This window comes from Pantherophis guttatus, chromosome 3 (genome assembly GCF_059756535.1).
Source record: "Pantherophis guttatus breed Tessera chromosome 3, ASM5975653v1, whole genome shotgun sequence".
NCBI lineage: Eukaryota > Metazoa > Chordata > Lepidosauria > Squamata > Colubridae > Pantherophis > Pantherophis guttatus.
In genome coordinates, this window is record NC_142065.1 from 181,658,478 (window position 1) to 181,682,756 (window position 24,279).

The 24,279-nt window shown below is 39.6% G+C and overlaps 1 long non-coding RNA gene across 1 annotated transcript in view; it reads right to left on the reverse strand.

Annotated features, from left to right (window-relative positions):
• Positions 1–226: 226 nt before the first annotated feature.
• LOC148114928 (uncharacterized) overlaps positions 227–24,279 on the reverse strand; it is a 92,693-nt gene continuing 68,640 nt past the window's right edge. The window contains exon 2 of the long non-coding RNA XR_015733401.1: positions 227–1,193. This is a non-coding gene — a long non-coding RNA (uncharacterized LOC148114928). The remainder of the gene's footprint in view (positions 1,194–24,279) is intronic.

Below are 24,279 nucleotides of genomic sequence, written 5' to 3' on the forward strand. Positions count from 1 at the left end.
TAGAACCGCAAAGTAAATTGCATTTTTACCTTTGTACATGTGCATGTACAAAGGGGAAAAGATGCTCTTTCTCCTTGACTCAATGACAGTAAAGATGTCCTTAGCACTTTTCTGGTTGCTTCTGTATAGCAACCTTGAGCCTCTTTGGAAATCATCTGATACATAACTCCATTTGTTGTTGTGCAGAATACAGATTTCTAAATAATATATGCTTCTCTTTCTTAATTAGAGATTTGAGTAACTTTGTTTTTATTTAAACTCTTGACACAAACATTTTACAACAGAATGCTTTCACTGCTATTTCCAAACAAAGTAAACAAACACACACATGCTCGCATACACAAAAACACACTCTCAAGTGCCATATTCGTATCTTCTGAGAAAAGTATTTGACAATGAACAAATTTGTGAGTATTATTTTTTTTTAATACAGAGGAAGAATCATGTATTTGGCTTGCTTTTGAAACAGAGCACAATTCATTACATCAACACTTCATGGACCTTTAAATGCCCACGAGAAATTTATAATGAGGAGAAAAAATGAAACACAGTGAGAGAGAGAGATAATTTTATGTGTTTCATGAGTGGTTTGTGGTTAGCAGTGAGTAGGAAGATCCAGCAGTTGAGCTATGCAGAAAGAATGTATTTACTGGACACAGAAAAATCTGGAAAAATTTAAAGCTAAATTGTGGAGAGGTTTACTGATGTTGCCTAGGGCATGAGTGTGACTGTAAAACAAGTAATGGTTTGTTTCCCAGCACAGAAGGATTTTGCTTTGGAAGGAAACCTAGGAAGGATTATTTCCTGACTGAAGCACTGATCTCACTGCTGAGATCATCTGAGCTCCACCCACATTAAGTAAAAAAAGGAGTACTCTAGACTCGTTAGAGACGCAGATTATCTGCCAAGCGGCATCAAGACCTCAGTCAATTGACCTCTCATGTTTCTATCAAGAAACTATGAAACCCCAAAGGATTCTGTCCTCCATTGTCACTCCACAGTGAAGAGATATAATAGTCCCAATTTACGCATGGCCAATATATACACGATCAACTATTTCAGAAAAATGCCATAGGACTTTCAAAAGAGTAGTCTTGTTGACTTGTCCAGATAAAAACTGTAGTCTTCTGACTGGGTGGACCTGCACAAAGATACTTCCAACTACGTGCGCAGCATACATTTCTGAAGTGGATCTGAAAAGAGATAGAAAAAAACCACCAACTTTAAAAAACGGAAATTTTTTTATTATGATCCTTGGCCAGAATTACATTTTATAAGAGAAAGAAAATAAATTGGCATTGAAAATCCATTACAAAAAAAAAGTAGTCATAAAACAATACCTAAATAAAAGCTTTGCCCAGTGTATGACATAGTAGAAGTGTTTAGCAGTCTTAATGCCAGTGAAGAATTAAAAATAATGTAAACATTTATTTGTTTGATCCTCAAATTGGAAATAATTAGGAAGAGTAAAGCCAATCTCAGGATATTCTAGGAGGGAAACTGTAGGAAGATATGAGCAAGAACTTCTATTTCCTTAAAGCCACAAAAGAATTTCCAAAGTATCCCCTGGTTGTAATTTGTATAGTATACAGTGGTTCAATAGACACAACCTATTGGTCCTACTTAATTATTTATTTGACTGAAATCCTACTTTTCCTCCAGGAGCTGTAGCTGGCACATGTGGACCTAGGGCTCATAGGAAGGTTAGAATCTATGAGACAATGCATATGGATATATGGATAATATTGCAGATACTAACTACCCCTCTGGATATTAGTGCATGTAACACTCCTTCAATTTTTCCTTGCAACAGTATTGGGAGTTTAGTTGAATTTAGAGAGTAGGATTGTTCCAAAGTGGATTTTCAGAACTGAGTCCTAGGCCAGCAATTTAAACACAGCACCTTATTGATAGTTAAGTAACCAGAATATTATGAATTTTCTATGGTGGATCATGTAAGCATATCGGAGAGCAAAGCAAGCGCTCTTCACTGCAAAAGTGCCAATTTATACCATAATTCTCAGAATCTGATAGGGGAATTTCAAGAAAAAGCACCAGTTTGGTACAGCCTTTCTTTTTCTCTACGCTTTCTTTCTGTGTGGACTTAAGGCCAACCTTAATCTATATTGACTTGAAGATAATTCTTTCCACAATTTAGAAAGGTTAACTAGAAGAAAATTTTAATTTTGTACAAGACAGCTCTTGATGAATACAGGAGTATTCCGGAAGGCAAGTTAAAATGAATCCATACTACAAAGTCCAAGGCAATCCTGCCTGAAATAAGTACTGTGTTAGTCCTTATTAATTGGTAGATCCTGATGTAGGACCAGAGGGGTTTTAGTTACACTTTTACAGGTTAGAAATCAAGGAAACTTAAATATCTGAAATTGTACCTCCTTCTGACAGTATTATGTAAACACACCCACATTACAAGCACAGGATGTCACCTCTGTGGAATGTGAACAAGTCATAGAAGCAAACCATGTAGCTAAAAGTCTTACTGATTGCTTATAAATAAGCCTAAAGAAGGGGATGTGCAAACTGTTCCAAGTTCAACATGTTTGAGCTTAGAAGGCCAGTTCTGAACACTTCAAAACTGAACACCATATTCTGACAGTTCGGTCCTAACCTTTAAAGAAAACATACTAGATTTGAATGGAGTTTAACATAACATAGGGTGTTTGAGTGGCTCTCTTTTAGGAGTTTCAAGGGACTTAAGACACTTAAGATTGGCTTGTTGGTTTGCAAGTTATGATTGGCATGGTTTTTCTCCAGCATGGTTTCATCCCTACTGGTATTGAGTACATATCAAAATGGGGATGGCAGGTTATGGGTGAGGAAGCAGCTGCAATTGTTCAAGCACATGCTTAGAGATCAATAATCTAATGCACTTTCATTTCAAATGATTCTGGATGGCAGATCCTAAACATAAGAACTGATTTTTCAGTATGATTTCCTGAAAGTAAGTGTATCATTATGTGTGTGATTGTATGTGTGAATGTTTAATTTTTTTAATGGGAAAATTAGAGTTCAGAGCAGGGGTGAAATGCTCCCGGTTCGGACTGGCTAGGGCAAGTAGATAGCGATGGCGGCGGGCAGTTCAGAGAACCGGTAGCAAAAATCCCTGCCCCCGTCCCCCAAGCCCAACTGAGTCACGCGATCATCAGAGCCTTTTTTTTTCTTTTAAATGGCTCTGAGGATCCAAGCTCTGACGATCCCAGTTGAGTTGCCTGCTAACCGGTAGCAAAAATCCCTCTCCTCCCCCCCCCCACCACCACCAGCCTCCAGCTTGCTTACCTTAGCTGCTGGTCGCAATGTCTGCCTTGCTTCGCTTGCTATAATACCTGCAATCCATTGCATCAGCAAGCAACTGAATCTCCCTGCCTGCAATCAAGCTCATCGGTGAGCAGCTCTATCTGCGTGCCTGCCTTCCTGCCTGCCTTGTGCCTTCTATTGCAGGGGTCTCCAACCTTGGTAACTTTAAGACTTGTGGACTTCAACTCCCAGCAAAGCTGGCTAAGGAATTCTGGGAGTTGAAGTCCACAAGTCTTAAAGTTGCCTGTTCTATTGGGTAAGATTTTTTTCCCCTTTGGGAACTTTAAAAAAAATAGTTAATTGGGATTTTTTTAGTTGTTCTTTTTTTAGACCTAGCCATTTAAAGTTTAGGAAGTTTTAAATTTAGCTGCTTTTATATAAAAATAAAAATAAAATAAAATAAAATAATATTTGTGCAGCTTTCTGAGATTTAGTGTGTTTCTGTAGTGTAACTACACAAACACACAAAATCTCACAAAGCTGTATGTGGAATTTTGTTTGTGTAAAGTGTGAAAGTTGTTTTTTTGGGCTTTTTGTGGCTGTGTGAGGTTCCTGCTTGTTGCAGGAGCCATTTTGGGTCTAGCACAGCTGCTTTTACATTGTGGGTCAGCCAGTTGTGTTGTGTTGTGTGTGTGTAAAGTGTGAAAGTTGTTTTTTTGGGCTTTTTGTGGCTGTGTGAGATTCCTGCTTGTTGCAGGGGCCATTTTGGGTCTAGCACAGCTGCTTTTACATTGTGGGTGAGCCAGTTGTGTTGTGTTGTGTTTTGTAGGTTAAAAAAGGCCAAAGAAGTGACATTGACTTGGCCACACCCAACCAGTCACCTTACCACCAAGCCACACCCACTAATTAAGCCATGCCCACAGAATCAGTAGCAAAAAAATTTAGATTTCACCCGTGGTTCAGAGGATTGATTGTGAGCATGTTATGTGTTCTGCTTTTCTTTTTGCAAGGACAGTGCTCAACTAAATGGAAATGTGTTTTTGTGCACCCCATGTATGTTATACACATTTAATTAATGCTGTTGAGATTTCCATGTGCTCTGTTGTAAATACAAAGGCTACTATGATAGCCTGTTTGGTTTCTTGAACTATAGTATGTATGCATTGGGTAGCCTATACAAGTTCATGGACCCTGCTCAGTCAAGTCAGTAGGAAAACAGTGATCCAAGTGCAGTCAGATTTATTTACAACACAATTAAAATAATGTACATTGTCATCTAGAATAGAATAGAATAGAATAGAATAGAATAGAATAGAATAGAATAGAATAGAATAGAATAGAATAGAATAGAATAGAATAGAATTGAATTGAATTGAATTGAATTGAATTGAATTGAATTGAATTGAATTTTTTATTGGCCAAGTGTGATTGGACACACAAGGAATTAGTCTTTGGTGTATATGCTCTCAGTGTACATTAAAAAATAATACATTCATCAAGATTCATAAGATACACTTAGTGTATCACTTAGTGATAGTCATAGGTTACTAATAAGCAATCAAATCTTACTAGGAAACAAATAAAACAATATAATCATAAAGATACAAGCAACATGATTGTAGTCATAAGTGGAAGGAGATAGGTAATAGGAAGGATGAGAACAATAATAGTAATACAGTCTTAGTAAATAGTTTGACAGTGTTGTGGGAATTAGTTGTTTAGCAGAGTGATGGCATTTTGGGAAAAACTGTCCTTCCGTCTAGTTGTTCTGGTGTGCAATGCCCTATAACATCATTTTGAAGGTATAAGTTGAAACAATTTATGTCCAGGATGTGAGGGGTCTGTAAAGAAAGTTGCCATAATCAGAATGCCTTCTAAAATTATTTTTAAAAAATAAAATGGCATGCAATTGAAAATTATCCCTTTCTTTCATGGCCATTTCCCACCGAAAAAATAACTTGTCCTAACTCTAAAACATGTGATTTCCCTTGACTCCAGTTCTTGGCTGCAAATAGTAGTGTCCAGGGCAAACCCTTGTAGGAAATGCTCAGTGTGAAAGCAGACTGAGCATGTCTCACTGTACATATCGCTGTAATTCTAGTTCAGGTTTGAAGGACTGGAAGGCTAAAAAAGAATGACCAGTTGCAAGAAAGCTTTTAAAGCATATGCTTAACATAACATGCAATTTGACCCTGAAGCTACAAATTTCAAAGGGATGTTTGTGAACAGGCAAAAGATTAACAACAAAGCATTAACAAAACAATAAAACCAAATGATTTCATGCTAATTCAGTCAGAATTTTCTCCAATAATTTCCTGTTGCATGTTAGGTCTTGTTTGGCTTACATTGTGGGACAGTATCAAGTAAATCTAACCACTGTGGTGTGGTTATTCCTTGTACAAATCTCTGCAGTTCCTATTGCCTGGATACTTATAATCTAAGCATAAAATGCATAAAATGTCAACCAGCCTTTAGTAATATCAGATGCATGCATTCTAAAGAGAAATGAGATTTTCAAGTTTACTGTGTTCCTTTAAAGATAAATCTTACTAGCATTCTTCTGTACTCACTTTCCCTGTCCCTTCCCCCATCCTGCATGTAGGCATATACCTACAGTGATAGGTATCTTTAGAGAGATTTAGTTAATCCCCTGGAAAAAAAAATCTGATTGAAAATGAATGCAATAAGCAAAGCTATGCTAGGAGCTTGGTTGAAAAGGTCTTTTGAGTTAAAATTACAAGATGTCAAAGAGCACTGCACAACAAATATTCTCTTTAAAGAATATTATTGGAAAAGGAGCAGAATGATAGAGAACATGACTACATCGTCTCTCATAGCAAGCCCCTCTGACATGAACAAAAGATATTGCATCAGAATATAAACAAAAGGAGTGTAGGATTTCATATAAATTTCAAACATTATGCAGGGAGTATTTAAAATAAACAATGCTAAAATTAGAAAGCTCTATGTTAATTTTAAGGTTTCTATACTTTATTGTATATTATTACAGTAACCATTTCCAATCATCTATTTGCATGTGACCATGAGTGTATGTGAGAGAGACAGAGAGAGGCAGAGAAAGGGAGAGTGTTTCACGCAGAACAAAGAAAATGAGATATTCCTCTATGATTGCTGAGAAAGCAGAAGCAGCAACGCCACTCACAATATCCAACTAGTGAATATGCTGTGATTAGACTGTCAAATATGTCCCTTAATTAATTATTTGCCCACTTCAAGTACAAATTAAAATTATATGACATCATAAGAAAATTATTATGTATTTTATGCCCTCCCTAGGGTTAAGAAGTGTTCTACTTTTTCTTTCCCCTTCTGTTCATTGTGTCTGATTCTCAGAGACTTTCCAGATACATCCATGCAGTGTTCTTGGCAGGGGTGAAATTCACTTACCTTCCCTACCGGTTCGCAAATGTGTGCGCGCCGTCGGCTACGCATGCGCAGAGGCTTAAAATGTCACAAAAAAGCAACATCATGACGTCTGCACAGGTGGGCAGAGCCTCCCACAGCCACCGCTACCGGTTCGCCCAAGCCGGATAGAATTGGCTAAATTTCACCCCTGGTTCTTCGCAAGGGTTTTTCAGGTTTACCATTGCTTATATAGATAATGTCAAATGCATTTCTCAATCTGATGCCAGTTATGATTGCTGATCTACAACTCACATCATCCCCAGGCAGAAAACCATATATTGGCTGGGCTGATGGGTACTGAAGTTCATTACACTTGGAAAACCAGGCTGAAAAAGACTATTTTAGCTGAGGAAGCTCCTTCAAGGAGTATTCCTCCTTTTCTGATCCAGCTTTTGAAATAGCCTACAGGTAGCCCTATAAGAATAGTACATAGTCCAATGATTTATTCAGAAGAACCAGAATTTACTTTAGCCATGTATTATGTCAAACAGCTGACGCGGCCTGTTTTAAATGCAGGTAAGTGCAAGGCATGCACGGAGGCTCTGGGAAGGCAAAAAACGGGCCTACTGAAAGTTCAGGAAGGCCCATTTTTGCCCTCCCAGAGGCTCAATGAAAACCTCTGGAGCCCGGGGAGGGCAAAATCGTCCCCCCTGCCATGGTGCAGGAAGCCGACTAGGCCACTCCCACCATGGCCACACCCAACCAGCAACCGGGAGAGAACCCCTTGCTAAAAGTTTTGAAGCCCACCCCTGACTAAAGTTAGAACTTCTTATGTCTCTTAACCAGAGGACAGTCCTTCAAAAAGACCTTTTCAAACAGAAGGCTGGCTTTTGACAGCCATTAAAACAGAAAGACATTTAGTTTATTTAAAAAAAGAAAGAAACAGTGAGATAAAAAGTTTGTTAGAAAATCTTTTGGGGGAGAATTTGTACATAATTTGCTGCCAATCGGCCTCTTTCGGACTAAAATTCACTGTTCTAATAAAACAAATACTATAAAATGCCCCTCCCCCCATCATCTTTGGGATTTTTTTTTCAAACAAAAGAAGTTAAACCCTTAGAAGCCTTGGAAAATTTCACTGTTCTGCAAAAAGATTCACACTTAATGCTATATTTTAGTCTCATGACTAAAGAGACAGAGAATTTCATAAAACAGCCTCTATGTTTCATCACTCCAGTTAATGAATTCCTTTTTATACAAATTTCAAAATAATTGGGAATAGCATTGCTGTATGTCACATTAGAAGTCCAAATATGTGTCCACTTTTTTGCAACTAATAGCTTGAATCCAAAGGTGTCTTATTGAAATGGAAATTTATTTTCAAATATGACAGTCCTATAAATTTCTTACAATTCCCCCAATATAATGCAGTTGTTTTAAGGTTTACTTAAACCTTAAAGGTTTAAGGTTTGCAGTTGTTTACTTAAGGTTTGCAGTTGTTTACTTTTAGGAACAGCTTTTGGACAGTGCAGGTATTTTTGAATACACAAACACAACTAGAAAGCTCTGTTGCACAATTAAAGTTGCATTCATCCATTGATATCAATGAAATTTTAGAGCATAGAATAATGGATTTGTAAGGGACCTTGGAGGTCTTCTAATCCAATCTCCTGCTCAAACAGAGGTCTCTATACCAGTGATGGTGAACCTTTTAGACACCGAGTGCCCAACCTGTGCATGCACGCATGCCCAAACTGAAAAGTGCACACGTGCAAACGTGCTCATGTGCAGACATGCACCCGTGCATGTGCAGACATGTGTGCATGAGAAGCAGAGACCCAAAGTCCAGCTGGCTGGTGGGAGGCGGGACATCCCAACACCGGCAGCAAGGCAAGAGGTAAGATTTTTTTTTTCCGTGAGCTTTTGTTTTGTCGTTTGCAGGGAAACAGAAGCTCATGAAAGAAACTCCACAGAGACCTGACCTTGGACAATGGCGCGTGTGCCAGCTGAGAGGGCTCTGCGTGCCACCTCTGGCACGTGTGCCATAGATTCGCCATCACGGCTCTATACCATTCTGGGCAAATGGCTGCCCAAGCTCTTGTTTCAAATCTCCAGTGTTGGAGCACCCACAACCTTTGGAGATAAGTTGTTCCATTGATTAATTGTTCTCACTGTCAAGAAATTTCTACTTAATTCTAGGTTGGATTGTCATATGCTATCATATCATATGACATATCACATATGAATGAATCTTTTCATTCACTTTCTTTTGTTTTAATATGTTAGGTAAGGGTTGGCATTCTAAAATAGAAATTTTTCGCAGACTATACAAAAATTACTTTATTAGCCTTCTGTCTGAAATGACTTTCCTCCCCACTTCATCCCAATATCTGGCTGGGGCCAAACTTTAAATACCTGGCTATTCCCTCAAGTACTGAGCATTGAAAGTGGAGCATAGTTTGGTGTGTCCTGTCTGTGTATTTTGTTGTTGTTTGGTGTTACTATTTTTGTTTTTGGTATTGTTTTTAGTATGTTATTTTTATGTTATTTGTTTTTGGTATTATGATTAGGATTTTGCTGTATGCTACCTTTGCAAGTTGGGCAGCCATATAAATTCATAAATGCATAAGGATTCCCCATCTCATGCATTGTAGATCTAAATGTTGTGCCTGTAAAATCTTTCTAAAGTTTTCTTTCAGAATATGTGGGAGCATCTCTTTTCAAATTATTAAAGCAGCCAGCCACATCTTTGTGGGCATGGCAGGGGAAGGATACTGCAAAATCTCCATTCCCACCCACTCCAGGGGAAGGATACTATAAAGTCTCCATTTCCACCCCACTCCAGGGGGAAGGATAGAGCCTTGATAGTATAGTGGTTTAGTGCACCCTGTTATTAACACAGCTGCCTGCAATTTCTGCTGGTTCGAATCTCTCCAAGGCTCAAGGTTGACTGAGCCTTCCATCCTTTCTAAGGTAGGTGAAATGGGACCCAGTTTGTGGGGGCAATAAGCTGACTTTGTATAAAATATACAAAAGTATGAAGGCTATTGCTTAACGCATTGTAAGCCGCCCTGAGTCTCCGGAGAAGGGCGGCATATAAATCAAATTAAAAAAAAAAAAAGGATACTGCAAAATCTCCATCCCACCCCACTCCAGGGGAAGGATCCTGTAAAATCTCCATTCCCTTCCCACCCCACTAACCTGCTTTCCAGCTCCGTTCTCCTGTGCAGGGAAACAAAAGAAGAGCCAGCCGATCAGCTGGGATTCGATCAGCTGGGACTCGGGAGGCAGCAAATAAATGACGGGTGTGGCCAGTCAGAGGTGGTATTTGCTGGTTCTCTGAACTAATCAAAATTTCTGCTACTGGTTCGCCAGAACCGGTCAGAACCAGTCAGAACTGGCTGAATACCACCTCTGACTGTGCTATATATGGAAAATGGCTGGGCACAGACCTGAAGAAACCTGGTTGTTTTAATGATTCCAAATGAGACGGTTTTAATAGCTTCCATTTCTTAAGAAACATTTATTTGTACAACTCTGTCAAAGACACAGACATTTAAAAAATAGGTCAGTGGTAAATTAAATATATAGGGGATCCTATAACCTTATTTTCATAATGGGTCCCTCAAAATTCACTGCATGCCTGACCCCTTTGCCATAATCACAGTCACTCTGCTCTTCCTTTTAAATTCAGAAATGGAACTCTTTCTGATGCAAACTGACTCATTTTACGCCCTTCACCATCTCATCCCTTTCTTTACATATAAATATGTTTTTAAAGAGTAGCACCTAACTTAGAATCAATACAGATCTGTTCTCTTGCTTAACTCAGGTGGTTTTTCAGCGTAAAATATATTCCTCCATTTTAATAAATTGGGAGTAACATGTTTCCATGTGAAAGAATGCTATTTTTAAAAATATTCAAATTTTCTCATAAGGCCTATACAGATATTACAAACAATTCAGCTTCACCTATTGAGAATGTAGAATTGGAATCTTTCCAGATAAATCAAGCAGAAAAAAGACTTGTTATTGACTAAACAGGTTATTGGTAACCTCTTTATTTCCAGTTTCTTTTAAGTCATAATCATAATCATAAGTTTATTATATACTTATCATGAATACATGAAAAGAGTAAGTAAAAAGAATATTAGGACAGGGATGGTAGGCATGCTGGTGTACTTATGCACGCCCCTTACAGACCTCTTAGGAATGGGATGATGTCAACAGAAGACAGTTTAAGGTAAAAGTTCTGGGGGTTTGGGTGCTGTGGCCCGCCAGTGGCCTGTGCGGATCGTGGCTGATCCTGACAACGAGGAGGCTGATGTGGTGTTGCTCCAGCAGCTGGCGCAGCCAGCGTTTGTGTCGGACAGCGAGGAGGCTGAAGAGGATGTGGTGCCAGAGGCAGAGACTCAGCCAGGGCCTTCAGAACCTCCAGAGGCTCCTTCAAGTGGAGATAGCGAAGTAGAGGAGTTTCTCCTCAAAGCTCGAGCATGCAGGGCTGCCAAAAGGCAGGAGTTGCTACTCAGGAGGAGGAGGTCTTCTCAAGAGTAAGGCTTGAGGATAATTGGCCATTCCCTTAGTCTATTTAAGTCACACACCATTAGTAAGTTTCTTGCTAGAAACAACTTGTAATTATCATCAGAGCATTTTTTGAAAAGTCTTATCGTATCTTGTTTTCTGGGCTGGTTGCCAACCTTTACCGGATTTTGGTTTATTCTTGCTACTTAATAAATTTGATAAGGACCATTGGTGTGTGTCAATATCCTCGGGAATCTGGAGCTGGGGCAGAACATTGGCGAAGAAACTACAGAGTCAGGTAGTGCATTCCAGGCATTGACCACTCTGTTACTGAAGTCATATTTTCTGCAATCGAGTTTGGAACGGTTTACCTTGAGTTTGTATCTATTATTAGTTCATGTATTGTTGTGGTTGAAGCTGAAGTAGTCATTGACAGGAAGGACATTGTGGCAGATAATTTTATGTACTATGCTTAGGTCAAACTGAAGTCAGCGTAGTTCTAAATTGTCTAAGCCCAAAATTTGGAGTCTGGTGGCATAAGGTATTTTATTGCAGGTAGAAGAATGGAGAACTCTTCTTGTAAAATATCTCTGGACTCTCTTGATTGTACTTATGTTCGATATGCAGTGTGGGTTCCAGACAGATGAGCTGTATTCAAGAATTGATCTAGCAAATGTTTTGTATGCTCTAGTTATTAGTACAATATTACCAGAGAAGAAGCTACGCAAGATTAGGTTAACAACTCTTAATGCCTTTTTGGCAATGTTGTTACAGCACTTAGATCTTTAGAAACTCCAAGGTCCTTGACAGAGTGAGGGCCATCTACAAGGTCATGTCCATCTAATTTGTATTTTATGTTTTGACTTTTTTTTTTTGCCAATGTGCAAGACACAGCATTTGTTGGTTAAGATTTGAAGTTGCCACGTTAGACCAATCTGACACATAGTCAAGGTCTTTTTGAAGGGTATTGCATTGTTGGTGGTGTTGAATAGTTTAACATCATCAGCAAAGAGGACACAGTTGCTTTTAATATGATCGCAAAGGTCATTTATGTAAAGTATGAAGAGTGTTGGATGTAAAACACTGCATTGGGGAACACCGCTATTAACATGTACAGGATTTGATAGAGCGCTTCCTATTTTGACCACTTGTCTGTTTGACAGGAAGGCAGCTATCCATTTATGTAGGAGTCCAAAAATGCCATAGGATTTTAGTTTTAGAAGTAATTTGTCATGTACCACTGAATCAAAAGCTTTACAGAAGTCTATGTAAACTGCATCTATTGCTTTGCCCTGATCAAGATGTGTAGTACATATGTTTTTGCAATGTAGTAGTTGTAGATTACAGGATAATTTTTTTCTGAAATCAAATTGTTTGTTAGAAAGTAGGTTGTTTGTCTCTAGGTGGAGGGTAATAGATTGATTAATGATTGTTTTCATGACATTGCAGGTGATGCAATATAAAGAGATTGGTCTGTAATTTTCAACTAGGCTAGGGTCTCCCTTTTTGAAGATAGGGATGACCTTGGCTTGTGACCATTGGTAGGGCAAGGTACTGGTATTGAAAGGTTTTTCAAAAATTATGCTTAGAGGTTGTGCAATTGCAGTGGAAAGCTTTTTTAAGAAGTATGCACATAGTCCATCAGGTCCAATAGAAAGAGATGGTTTTAGATTGTATAGATTGTGTAGATTATCTTCTGTAAAACCAATATGTATAAAATCACCTTAATCATTGTAATTGTCTGTAGTACGATTGGAAAATATTGGGTATGTGTTGTTGCTGTTTACAAAGACTGAGCCGAAGAACGTGTTAAAGAGATTGGCTTTAATGGTTTCATCAATATAGTCTTCATTGTTTGGACCTTTTAGAGGTGGGATGGATCTCGAGTCTCTAAGTTTGTTTACAAAATTATAGATGGCACAGGTGGATTTTGTGCGTAGAAGGTTTTCTTCTTGCTTGATTTGATAATTAGTGCATTCAGTCTTTATTTGTTGGCATAAGTTTTTGTAGCGGTTTTTGAAGTTAGCTACGTAGTTACTTTTGTTTTTTCGCCAAAGAGATTTTTTTCTGGATTGTAATTTCCTTATTGTTATTGGTAGTTTATTTTTTCTGGTTTTGTGGGATATTAGTGGTATGTAAAGTTTAATGATTTTGATATTATAATGACATTAAAGTTTAATGATATTGTCTTGGTATTTATGTTTCTTACTGGATAATGGTGAAGAAATTCATATTTCATATATTAATATCAATTCATCTAATTTATCTAATTTTTCACTTTCCAATAAACAAATTAATAAAGGATCCAGCAGTAAAAAATACTCTGTAGATTAGCATTCAGCAAAGCACAATAAAGATCTTGAAGACATATTCAGATGCTGGGATATGTTGAGGCCTACAAAGATCAGAATTGTACAGGCAGTGCTTCTCCTTGTGACACTCTATGGAAGCAAAAGTTAGACTTTAAAGAAGAACACAATATGAACTTAAGTAGGAATAAACCAGGGGTGAAATCCAGCAGGTTCTGACAGGTTCTGGACAACTGGTAGTGGAAATTTTGAGTAGTTCGGTGAACCGGTAGTGGAAATTTTGAGTAGTTCGGAGAACCGGCAAATACCATCTCTGGCTGGCCCCAGAGTGGGGTGGGAATGGAGATTTTGCAATATCTTTCCCCTGAAGTGGGGTGGGAATGGAGATTTTGCATGCCCACCAAGCTACGCCACAGAACCGGTAGTAAAAAAAATTGGATTTCACCACTGGAATAAACAGAGCCAATTTAACAGAGTGGTTAAGGCATCAGGCTAGAAACCAGGAGACTGTGAATTCTAGTCCTGATTTGGGCATGAAATGAGCTCGGTGACCTTGAGTCAAGTCACTTTTTCTCTGCCCTACAGAAGAGGAAATGGCAAACTATTTCTGAAAACTTGCCAAGAGGACTTTGGGGACTTGTTCAGGCAGCAACCAGGAATCAACACTGACTTGAAGACACCAAAACCCCAAAGAAATAAAACAAATCCATATTTCAAGTCAAAGGAGCAGGGCGGTTCGATGCAAATGGTACAATGGACATATTAACTAGATGTCCCAAAGGTGCTTTTTTCTTGATGAGAAGTGAAACATCTTCAAAAGAAAAAACAAGAAAGTCCAGTTGCCTCCCAAAAAGGCACCTTTGGATTAGCTATGACCTAGATGACTGAGAATCTCTACTGACTTTTAGCTATACAATTAGGCATGAACACACTTTGAATGGTGTGGGAATAGGAATGGATTTTCAGAGAAAAAATTGCAGACTACAGGAACCAGGAGCACTACTCAGGTGACCTTGAAGACTCAGATAAACCTCCAAGTGCTTCAATGACCCACTGAAAGGATGCAGAGTACCAGTTGTCTGCAAGGAATATAAATCCTTCCATTTCTCACTGTCCTGTCAGAGCTGAAGAAGCTTCTTGGATGAGAAGCAAAATGTCTTCAAAAGAAAAAACCAAGAAAGTCCAGTGGCCTCCTGAAAAAGCACCTTTGGGACAACCATGACCTGGATGACATAACATAACAGTAATATTAGATTTGGAGTAAACCGATAAGATTTTGTAAGTTGGGATGACATATAAATCATACAACTTAAAAGAACAAATGACTTGAACCCATTTGAGTAACAGTTTTCAAAGAATTCAGCATCTCTGTATATATATATGTCTTATACACTATACACTACTAGTGCACTATTAGCTGTTTTCCTCACCTCTATGTTCTCCAAATGTGTTTGACTACAATTTCCAAGTTGTAATGCTGGGTGTTGTATTCCCAAAACATTTGGATAGAGAAAACCAGTTTATACATTTAATTGGTTGTGGTTCGAGTCTTTAGCCATAGAAAGTGTTTCAAGCCTTATTTTAAACTATTTATGGGTGGAGTAGAGGTTGGAAATTGTTTTCCAAGTTCTTTTTTTCCTTCTTTAAATTTAGCTGTGGCTTGGCTTTTTCCTAATGTGTTGATCCTCAAAGCATCTAGTTCCTTCTGTTGACAGCAGAACACCAAGTCACATCAAATACAGACTACAGTCTGGATTTTTTCAAGTTTCTCTGTGTTATCCATAAGAGTTCTATCTTTCGTTTGCAATACCAGAACAAAACAACAAATCATGTTTGTGAGAAATTCAAATTTAAATCACAAAATTGGCATTGATTAAAATGCACACTGGAGAAGAGCCTAATGCTGGGAAAGACTGAGGGCAAAAGAAGAAAGGGACGACAGAGAACGAGGTAGCTGGATGGAGTCACTGAAGCAGTCAGTATGAGCTTAAATGGACTCCAGAGGATGGTAGAGGACAGGAAAGCCTGGGAGAACGTTGTCCATGGGATCACGATGGGTTGGACACAACTTCGCAACTAACAACAACAAAATGCACACTGAGGGATAATATATATGAATCAAGGAGATCAAGGCATACTTTCATTCTTACCTGGTTCCAATACAAATTATTATGGAATCTGTTACTGTTCCTCGGTATCTCATGTTCCTTATCATCGCTTTGTATTTTATTTGTACACAATTGTACTCTTTGAGCTATACCTATATTTTTCAAAGGATTTCTTCTGTTCTCTGTAATCTTTCTTGTTAACCATCATAGGGGTCTTTGGGACTTAGTCATACTTTACCTAACCTACTTTCCAAGGAATGTGCTAACCCTAGGCTAAATCAGTATGCCACAGACTGGATTATATACACTAGCATAGATGGAAAAGTGTGCAAAGTATTCAAGGATGTTTTAGTAACATGTGAATACTTCGAAGAGAGTAATATTTTTGTCATGCTTCATATGTTGATATGCTGGTCTGGTCCAGCAATGTTTTTCTTACCTTTTCTCAATTGGAAATCTAAACTAAGGATCAACCCACCCACCCCAGCAGAACAAGGCAGCTTCATATAAGATGTAGGCTCTGAAGTTGTTGTGGCTCTGAAGTTGAATTTGTAACCCTAACCCTTACTACATAGTCTGAAATCATTTCTTTATCCAATTTATTTGTCTATTGTTTGGACAAAGTTTTCTCTGTTAAAAGAGCAATTTTCAGTATGAAAACTAAAATAAACAAAAACCTGATTTAGAGACTTCTTATTATCACAGTTCTAAATGAACAAGAATATATTCAGATACTGTTGCTGAAGTAGCACCTCCAAATGTCTGCCTTTTTATCCGAGTGTGGTATTTTTAAGCTACATTAACCACCAGGAAGCATTGTGTTACCGGGTTAATTCTTACTGGGCATCATCAAACATGGGTAGCTGTGCAATATTCTATGAGGTTCAAACCTTCTATTAGAATCTGAAAACTCTAGAAACCTTCACTTTAGATTATATGCTCAGTGCATTAGTTTTAGGAGTTATCCAGGTTCTCATGCTTAGTAGTTGCAGAAAAGAAGATCTAGACGTTTTCAGAATGATATGTACAGTCCACCTTCCTTTAACCTCTCCAATCAGAGATACACAGGTGTCATACAGATACACATATGAAGTTTTGCACTATTTCCCCCTTCTCTTAAAGAGGTGGGGTCTCTATTTTCAAGCAGTACATCCTGTGTAGAGCCAATCTCCTGTAGTGACTGAAGCACCATACTAGAAGTGAATAGAGTGTGAGGGCTTGGGCCATTGTCACCATTTCTCAACCCTAGAAAGGTGACAATGGCAAAACTACTTCTGAAATCTTGAAAGGAAACTGCAGGGACTTGACCGGGCAGTTGCTAAGGGTCAGTCCTATGTGATGTTTTTCAGTTACATTGCCCACCAGGAGGCACCAGAGTGTGTGGGCCTCCACAAGATTGGGTTGCAAAACAAAAGTCTGTTATTGTACTGCTGATACTTCTATCTCTACATATGCTACCAAGGCCATAAAAAAGAGTTTTCAATAGGACTTTCACTAGTTAAAAAAATAGACATTTTATACTGTTGTGTCACTAAAAGGCTAGTTGGAGCAAATTCTGGAAAATTCAGTCTAATTTGGTGTTTCTGGACTCTTAGGATACTTTTAAAAAAATAAATAAATAGGTTTCTAAGCATACTTAGTTAGATTTTGAAATTTTTCATAGTTCTGGCAAATTGGCCTAGTTACATGTATTTTGTGAGGACAATTACTGGTATCTTTCAAAACTGGACCACACTAAAGTGCCCAAGAGTCCTGCTTACTTTGAAATTTGCTCAATTTGAAAACCTAACAAATTTAATCCCCAAAGTTCAGGAAACAAGCCTTGAAATTGCCCATCAGTAGTTTGTACTTTGATAGCCAACTGAGCAGCCACAAAAGAGAATTGGTCGCCTATTTTTTCATATAATGAAATGTATCATATAGAAATACAGTATTATAAAGTGTATTTAAATATATTACTTTAGTTTTATATTTATCTATAAATTAGCAGGTAATTGATATATAATGTCCTGGAAGGAGAAATCATTCTGGGGGTCAATACAGGCCTTTCTTCTCTGGCATTCTATGTTTTTTCCAGAGGTAGTATCATTCAGGTATAGGTCTGTTTATGTCATAAGACATATGGATGAGGAGAAATTGCAACTGGAAGAAAAGCAGACTAAAACAATGGAGATTTGAACTGATTCTGGAAATATCTTAGAATAGGGGTGTGAAACTCACAGCCCGTGGGCCGGATGCATCCCATGCTGGCCACGGCCACCCATTTTAAGAGGGGAAAGTCACAATACGTTACATGATGACAATGTAACAATGTGAGTTTGACACCCCTGTCTTAGAATGATTCCCTAATGAAGTAGGAACGCTTTCCAAGAGTATATACGATTCTATCTTTAGCTTCTTTCTTTGTCAGTTATCACAAATATTCCAGATAAAAAGTCTTTTCTGACTTCTTTTGAAGAGAAAACAAACTCCGAATGGGATTGCACATAGCGATGAACACAACAGAATAAAATAGATATCTCCACAAACCTCAAGTACTATATCACAGCAAACTGACTCTGAACACTTGTAAGGGATTAAAAAAATGTAGGTATATGATCCTTAGGGAAACATTTAAAGGTGATCCTTTCCACCCCACCCTCAATTTGCAGCCTGAAGTGGTAGAATCCTACTAACTTGGAAGTCATTTTATTCCATTGAACAGTATATGTCATCTAGGCTTATAAAGGATCTCCGAGGGTGCTTGGCATAGTGGTCAGACAGATTTACATGTTCCAAATCAATGTGCATTTTAACACGATGTGTATTTTGAGGTTCCATTAACACTTGCAAAACATAGAGAGAGAAAAGACAAAATGAGTGCGCTAATCAAAGGAAAGCACGCAAAATGAGAGATTTAATTAATAATGAAAGGTTTCTACTTCTACAAATGCATTTTCCTTGCACATGTTTAAATAGATTTTTATATTCTATACCCATGAAAAAAAACTAAGACTAGCCAAATAGCTGTAGCCTACTAGCTGCATGGGGGGGGGGGGGGGGGGAAAGGCTTTGATTACAGTGAAATTGCAGAAAAATGTGTCATTAAAAAGCATTGAACAGACATAAAACCTAACCTTTTGAGCTAAGAAATACTTAATATTCTCTCCATGATCATGCAAAGGGAAATTCTTTGGTATGGAATAGCTATTTTCCTGGTAAGGAGGCTATTTAATCAATGATTTATTCCTCAGAAGTAATAGGTTGCTTAAAATGGTGGTTTAAAAAGTTAGGCCCTTTTTTTGTTTAATTTTCTCACAGACAGTTGGTAATTACCATGGTCTTGTAACTTCTCTGGAATGCTGTGGAGGGTCAGATAGCAATGGAGCCCTGCTTTATAGGGTAATTAAGACAGTAGACATGGTTATTAAATACATCATGCTATACTGAACTGGAATGCTGTGAAATAAAATCCAAAATCATAAATAAAACCTGGGTATTCTAGCAAAGAAGAGGGTGGAAGAAGGGGAGGAGGAAAGCACTAGTCTACAATCATTTTTTTAGTAAACAAAGTTCCCAGAGTGTTATCTGAAACTTAGCTATTTAAGTTCCTAAAGATTATTCACTAAGCCCTGGAAGAATGAATGAATATATATATACACATATATATACATATATATATATACACAGAGACACATACATGTGTGTGTGTAGATACATGTATTTGTGTGTCCCCGCATATGCACACACAGATATATGTATTTGTACATATATACATATAGACATACATACATACATATATATATCCTGTTTCCCCCAAAATAAGATATCCCCTGATAATAAGCCTAATCGGGCTTTTGAGCACATGGTAATAAGGCCAAGCGCTTATTTCAGGGTTCAAAAAAATATAAGACAGGGTCTTATTTTGGGGGAAACACAGTGTGTGTGTGTGTGTGTGTGTGTGTGTGTGTGTGTGTGTGTGTGTGTTGTATATATATATGCAAGTCTTGGTGTATTTGGGTCTTTTCCCGTGTAAGATTGAGAGTATCTTGGCAATGTTTCGACGAGGTCCCACTCGTCATCTTCAGGCTGGTGTCTTCGGCTTCGTGCAAACCAAAGCCTGGGAGGTTGTATCACAGCCATCTGCTCAAGACGATGTATCACAGAACTCAGGATGTTGCAACACTGAGGCTCAAGATGTTATAACACAGCCGGCTGCCCAGGATGTTGCAGCTCAAGACTCAGGATGTCACAACACTGGAGCTCAGGATGCTGCCACATGGCCCATTACCCAGGTTGTTATAACACAAAAGCCTAATGGGCACACAGCTAGGACCTTACCCACACAGGATATTATGAAACAGCCGACTAATCTGCAAACATCAACTCCATCAATTAATCAAGATGTAACAACACAGCCAACCAACCTGCTTACAACAACAAAGCCAGCACTCCACACCTCCCCACCAGTATTTATAGAGAGACGGCATCTCCGATCACGCTTTGCTCGCAAATGCACGAAGCAGAAGACACCAGCCTGAAGATGACAAGTGGGACCTCGTCAAAACATTGCCAAGATACTCTCAATCTTACACGGGAAAAGACCCGAATACGCCAAGACTTGCATACCTGTACCCAGGAAAATCTATGAAAACACACACACACACACATACACACACACACACACACAAATATACACACCTGGAACTCGTATTTTTAGAATAGTTTGATATATATATTCGGGTCTTTTCCCGTGTAAGATTGAGAGTATCTTGGTGACGTTTCAACGAGGTCCCACTCGTCATCTTCAGGCTGGTGTCTTCGGCTTTGTGCTTGTGCGAACAACAAGCACGAAGCCAAAGACACCAGCCTGAAGATGACGAGTGGGACCTCATCGAAACGTCGCCAAGATACTCTTAATCTTACACAGGAAAAGACCCAAATACGCCAAGACTTGCATACACAGAAACACACACACACAAAACTGCCTAACATGCAGGCAGTCCAAGTTCAAATCCAAGTAAGGGTATGGCTAGCTGATGAGAGCTAAATAGCTTGAAATTGATCTATACTAGTCTTCCTTTATTTCTTTATCAGTGAAATATAAATTTGGTATAAAATGGTTTGTCGTGAATGCGACTGCTTGAGGGCTACTGGATTGGAGCTGAAAGGTGAAAGGGATGCAGTATGCTCCCTCCCACATGCTGGGGTAGACCAGGTGTCTCGATAGAAAAACACTTAATCTCTCCCCTGGCTCAAGCTGATGAAGGGAGGAGAACTTGTGGTTCAGAGGTTAATATAACTGCCTAACATGCAGGCAACCCAAGTTCAAATCCAAATAACGGTATGGCTAGCTGATGAGAGCTAAATAGCTTGAAATAGATGTATTTCAAGTCTCCCTTTATTTCTTTATCAGCAAAATATAAATTTTATATATATATATATAGGTCTTTGGTTATTCGGGTTTTCTCCCGTGTAAAATTGGAGGTTTCTTGGCAACATTTCGACGAAGTCTCATTAGTCATCTTCAGGCTGGTGTTCTCAGCTTCGTGCTTCTAGGAGCAATGTGTGTGATCGCAGCTGTTTCTTCCTTTTAACTGCCAGTGGGGGTGTGAACTGATTGGGTGGGAGCTTGGCTGTGTTCTGATTGGGTGGAGGTGTGTTGTGATTGGTTGGGGGTTTGGCTGTGCTCTTATTGGATGGGGGGTTGGCTGTGCTCTGATTGGATGGGTGTGTGTTCTGTTTAGGTGGAGGCTTGGTTGTGCTCAGGTCAGTCTGAGTAGCAGGGGTTTTGAGCTGGTGAGCTGTGTTGCTGTTGTTTGGCTTCGTGTTCATGGCCGTGCTATCTCTTCATGGTGGGTGTCAGTCTGCTTCATGTATGGATTGGAGGGGTTTAAGGTGGCTATTGATGCAGCTGTGGTCTGGCTTCTGGTCCGGGGTCGTGCTTCATCATCAGTGTGGGTACGAGTCTGCTTTCTGCGTGGATGTGTGGTGGCTACATCCTGTGTGGCTCTCGTGAGTGTGGGTCTGGTGTCATTCTTTGTGTTAGGGACTCGTTTGTCAATAAGGGCGGGTTTCCAAATGGTTGGTAGGCGGGAGGTATCATCTCATTTATTCATGCTGTGTGGATGTTTTTCTATCTCGATGGCTTCTCTGATTATTCTGTTGTTAAAGTGTTCAGTTTTGGCGATAGTTCTGGTCTTTTTAAAGTCAATATCATGTCCTGTGGCTTTGAGGTGTTGGACCAGGGAAGAAGTTGGTTCCTCTTTTCTGACTGAGTTCTTGTGTTCTTCAATGCGTGCACTTATTCTTCTGTTGGTTTGTCCGATGTATGTGGTGGGCAGGCGGTGCATGGGAGTATATTCATATACTCCTTGATTTTCTAACTCAATTTTGTCTTTGGGGTTTCTTAGGATGGTGGATATTTTTCAGTTTATGCAGAATGCTGTCTTGATGTTGTGTTTGTGGAGGATCTTGCTGATTCTGTCTGTGGTGCCTTTTATGTATGGGAGGAGGGCTTTGCCGTTTTCTTGTTCTCTGTCTTGGATTTTAGTGAGGGTTTCTTTTTGGATTAGGTTGGTAATCTTATTTCTTTGGAATCCATTGGATGTTAGTACGTTAGTGAGAATGTGTAGTTCGGTTTTTAGGTGTTGTTCGTCAGCTAAGCGTTTTGTTCTGGAGATGAGTGTCTTGGCTATGGAGTTGATCTGTGCTGGGTGGTGGTGTGAGAGTGCATGCAGATAGCGGTTTGTGTGTGTTTTCTTCTGGTAGATGGTGTGTCCTAGGGAGCCATTGGATTTTTTGTAGACTAAGACATCCAGGAAGGGAAGTTGGTTGTTCGCTTCTGTTTCCATGGTGAACTATATTTTGGGGTGTAGGCTGTTGAGGTGTGTGAGGAAGTTGTCCAGTTTTTCTTTCTCATGTGGCCAGATTATGAAGGTGTCGTCTACGTATCTGAGCCAGAGTTTGGGTTTGTGATCAGATTTTTCTAGAGCTTGGGTTTCAAAGTGTTCCATGTAGAGGTTAGCAATAACAGGTGAGAGGGGTGATCCCATGGGTGCTCCTTCTATTTGTTTGTATTTTTGTCCATTATAGATGAAGTATGTGTTGGATAGGCAGTGGTTGGTCAGATCTAGGATGTGCTTGGGGGGGTTATATTTGTTTTGGATAGCTGTTAAGGCTTTGATTTGCCAATATATATATGTTTTCTGAGGTTTTCGCGCGTGTTTGCTCGTAGACGCACGAAGCCGAAGACACCAGCCTGAAGATGATGAATGAGACTTTGTCGAAACGTTGCCAAGAAACCTCCAATTTTACGCGGGAGAAAACCCGAATAACCAAAGACCTCCCAGAGAGCAACACAGAGTTGCAGTTTGTCAACAGAAAAAAAGCCCAGAAGCTTGTGAATGAGATTTCACAGAACCAGGGCTGCAGAACAACCTAGTTTACATAGGTAAAACCTGGCTAGAAAGAATATGCATATGTGTGTGTGTGTGTGTGTGTGTGTGTGTGTGTGTGTGTATTTGTTTTCTGAGGTTTTAATGGGTATTTGTATGTAGGTCTTTGGTTATTCGGGTTTTCTTCCGCATAAAATTGGAAGTACCTTGGCGACATTTCGACAAAGTCTTATTCGTCATCTTCAGGCTGGTGTCTTCGGCCTTGTGCTTCTAGGAGCAATGTGTGATCGTGGTTGTTTCTTCTTTTTAACTGCCAGTGGGGGTATGAACTGATTGGGTGGGAGCATGGCTGTGTTCTGATTGGGTGGAGGAACACAGAACCAAACAACAGCAACGCAGGTCATGAATTCAAATCCCCCTGCAACTCAGACCAACCTGAGCACCGCCGAGCCCCCACCCTATCAGAACACACCCGCAGCCAATCAGAGCACAGCCAACCCCCCACCCAATCAGAGCACACCTCCACCCAATCAGAACACAGCCATGCTCCCACCCAATCAGTTCATACCCCCACTGGCAGTTAAAAAGAAGAAACAACCACGATCACACATTGCTCCTAGAAGCACAAGGCCGAAGACACCAGCCTGAAGATGACGAATGAGACTTCGTCGAAACGTCGCCAAGGTACTTCCAATTTTACGTGGGAGAAAACCTGAATAATCAGAGACCTACATACATACATACATACATACATACATACATACATACATATATGAATATGATATATAAAACAAAATTGTCTGTTTGTGCGTGTGCCCGTGTGCATATATATGATATATATATACTATATATATATATATATAGGTGAGGGTCATTTCCCTGCTGCCCTGAAAGAGGCGGTGGTGAGGCCTCTCCTCAAGAAGCCATCCCTGGATCCGGCAATATTGGCCAACTGCCGTCCTGTCTCCAACCTTCGCTTTATGGCGAAGGTTGTTGAGAGTGTGGTCGCGCGACAGTTTCCACAATTCCTGGAGGAAACATCTTATCTAGATCCGTTCCAGTCGGGTTTCAGGTCTGGGCACAGCACGGAAACGGCATTGGTCGCGTTGGTTGATGATCTCTGGAGGTCTCGGGACAGGGGTTGCTTCTCTGTTCTGGTCCGGTTAGATCTCTCAGCGGCTTTTGATACCATCGACCATGGTATCATGCTGCACCGGCTGGAAGAGTTGGGGGTGGGAGGCACCGTGTTGCGGTGGTTCTCCTCCTTTCTCTCTGACCGGTCACAGTTTGTGTTGGCAGGGGGGCAGAGGTCGACCTTGAGGCCTCTAATCTGTGGAGTGCCGC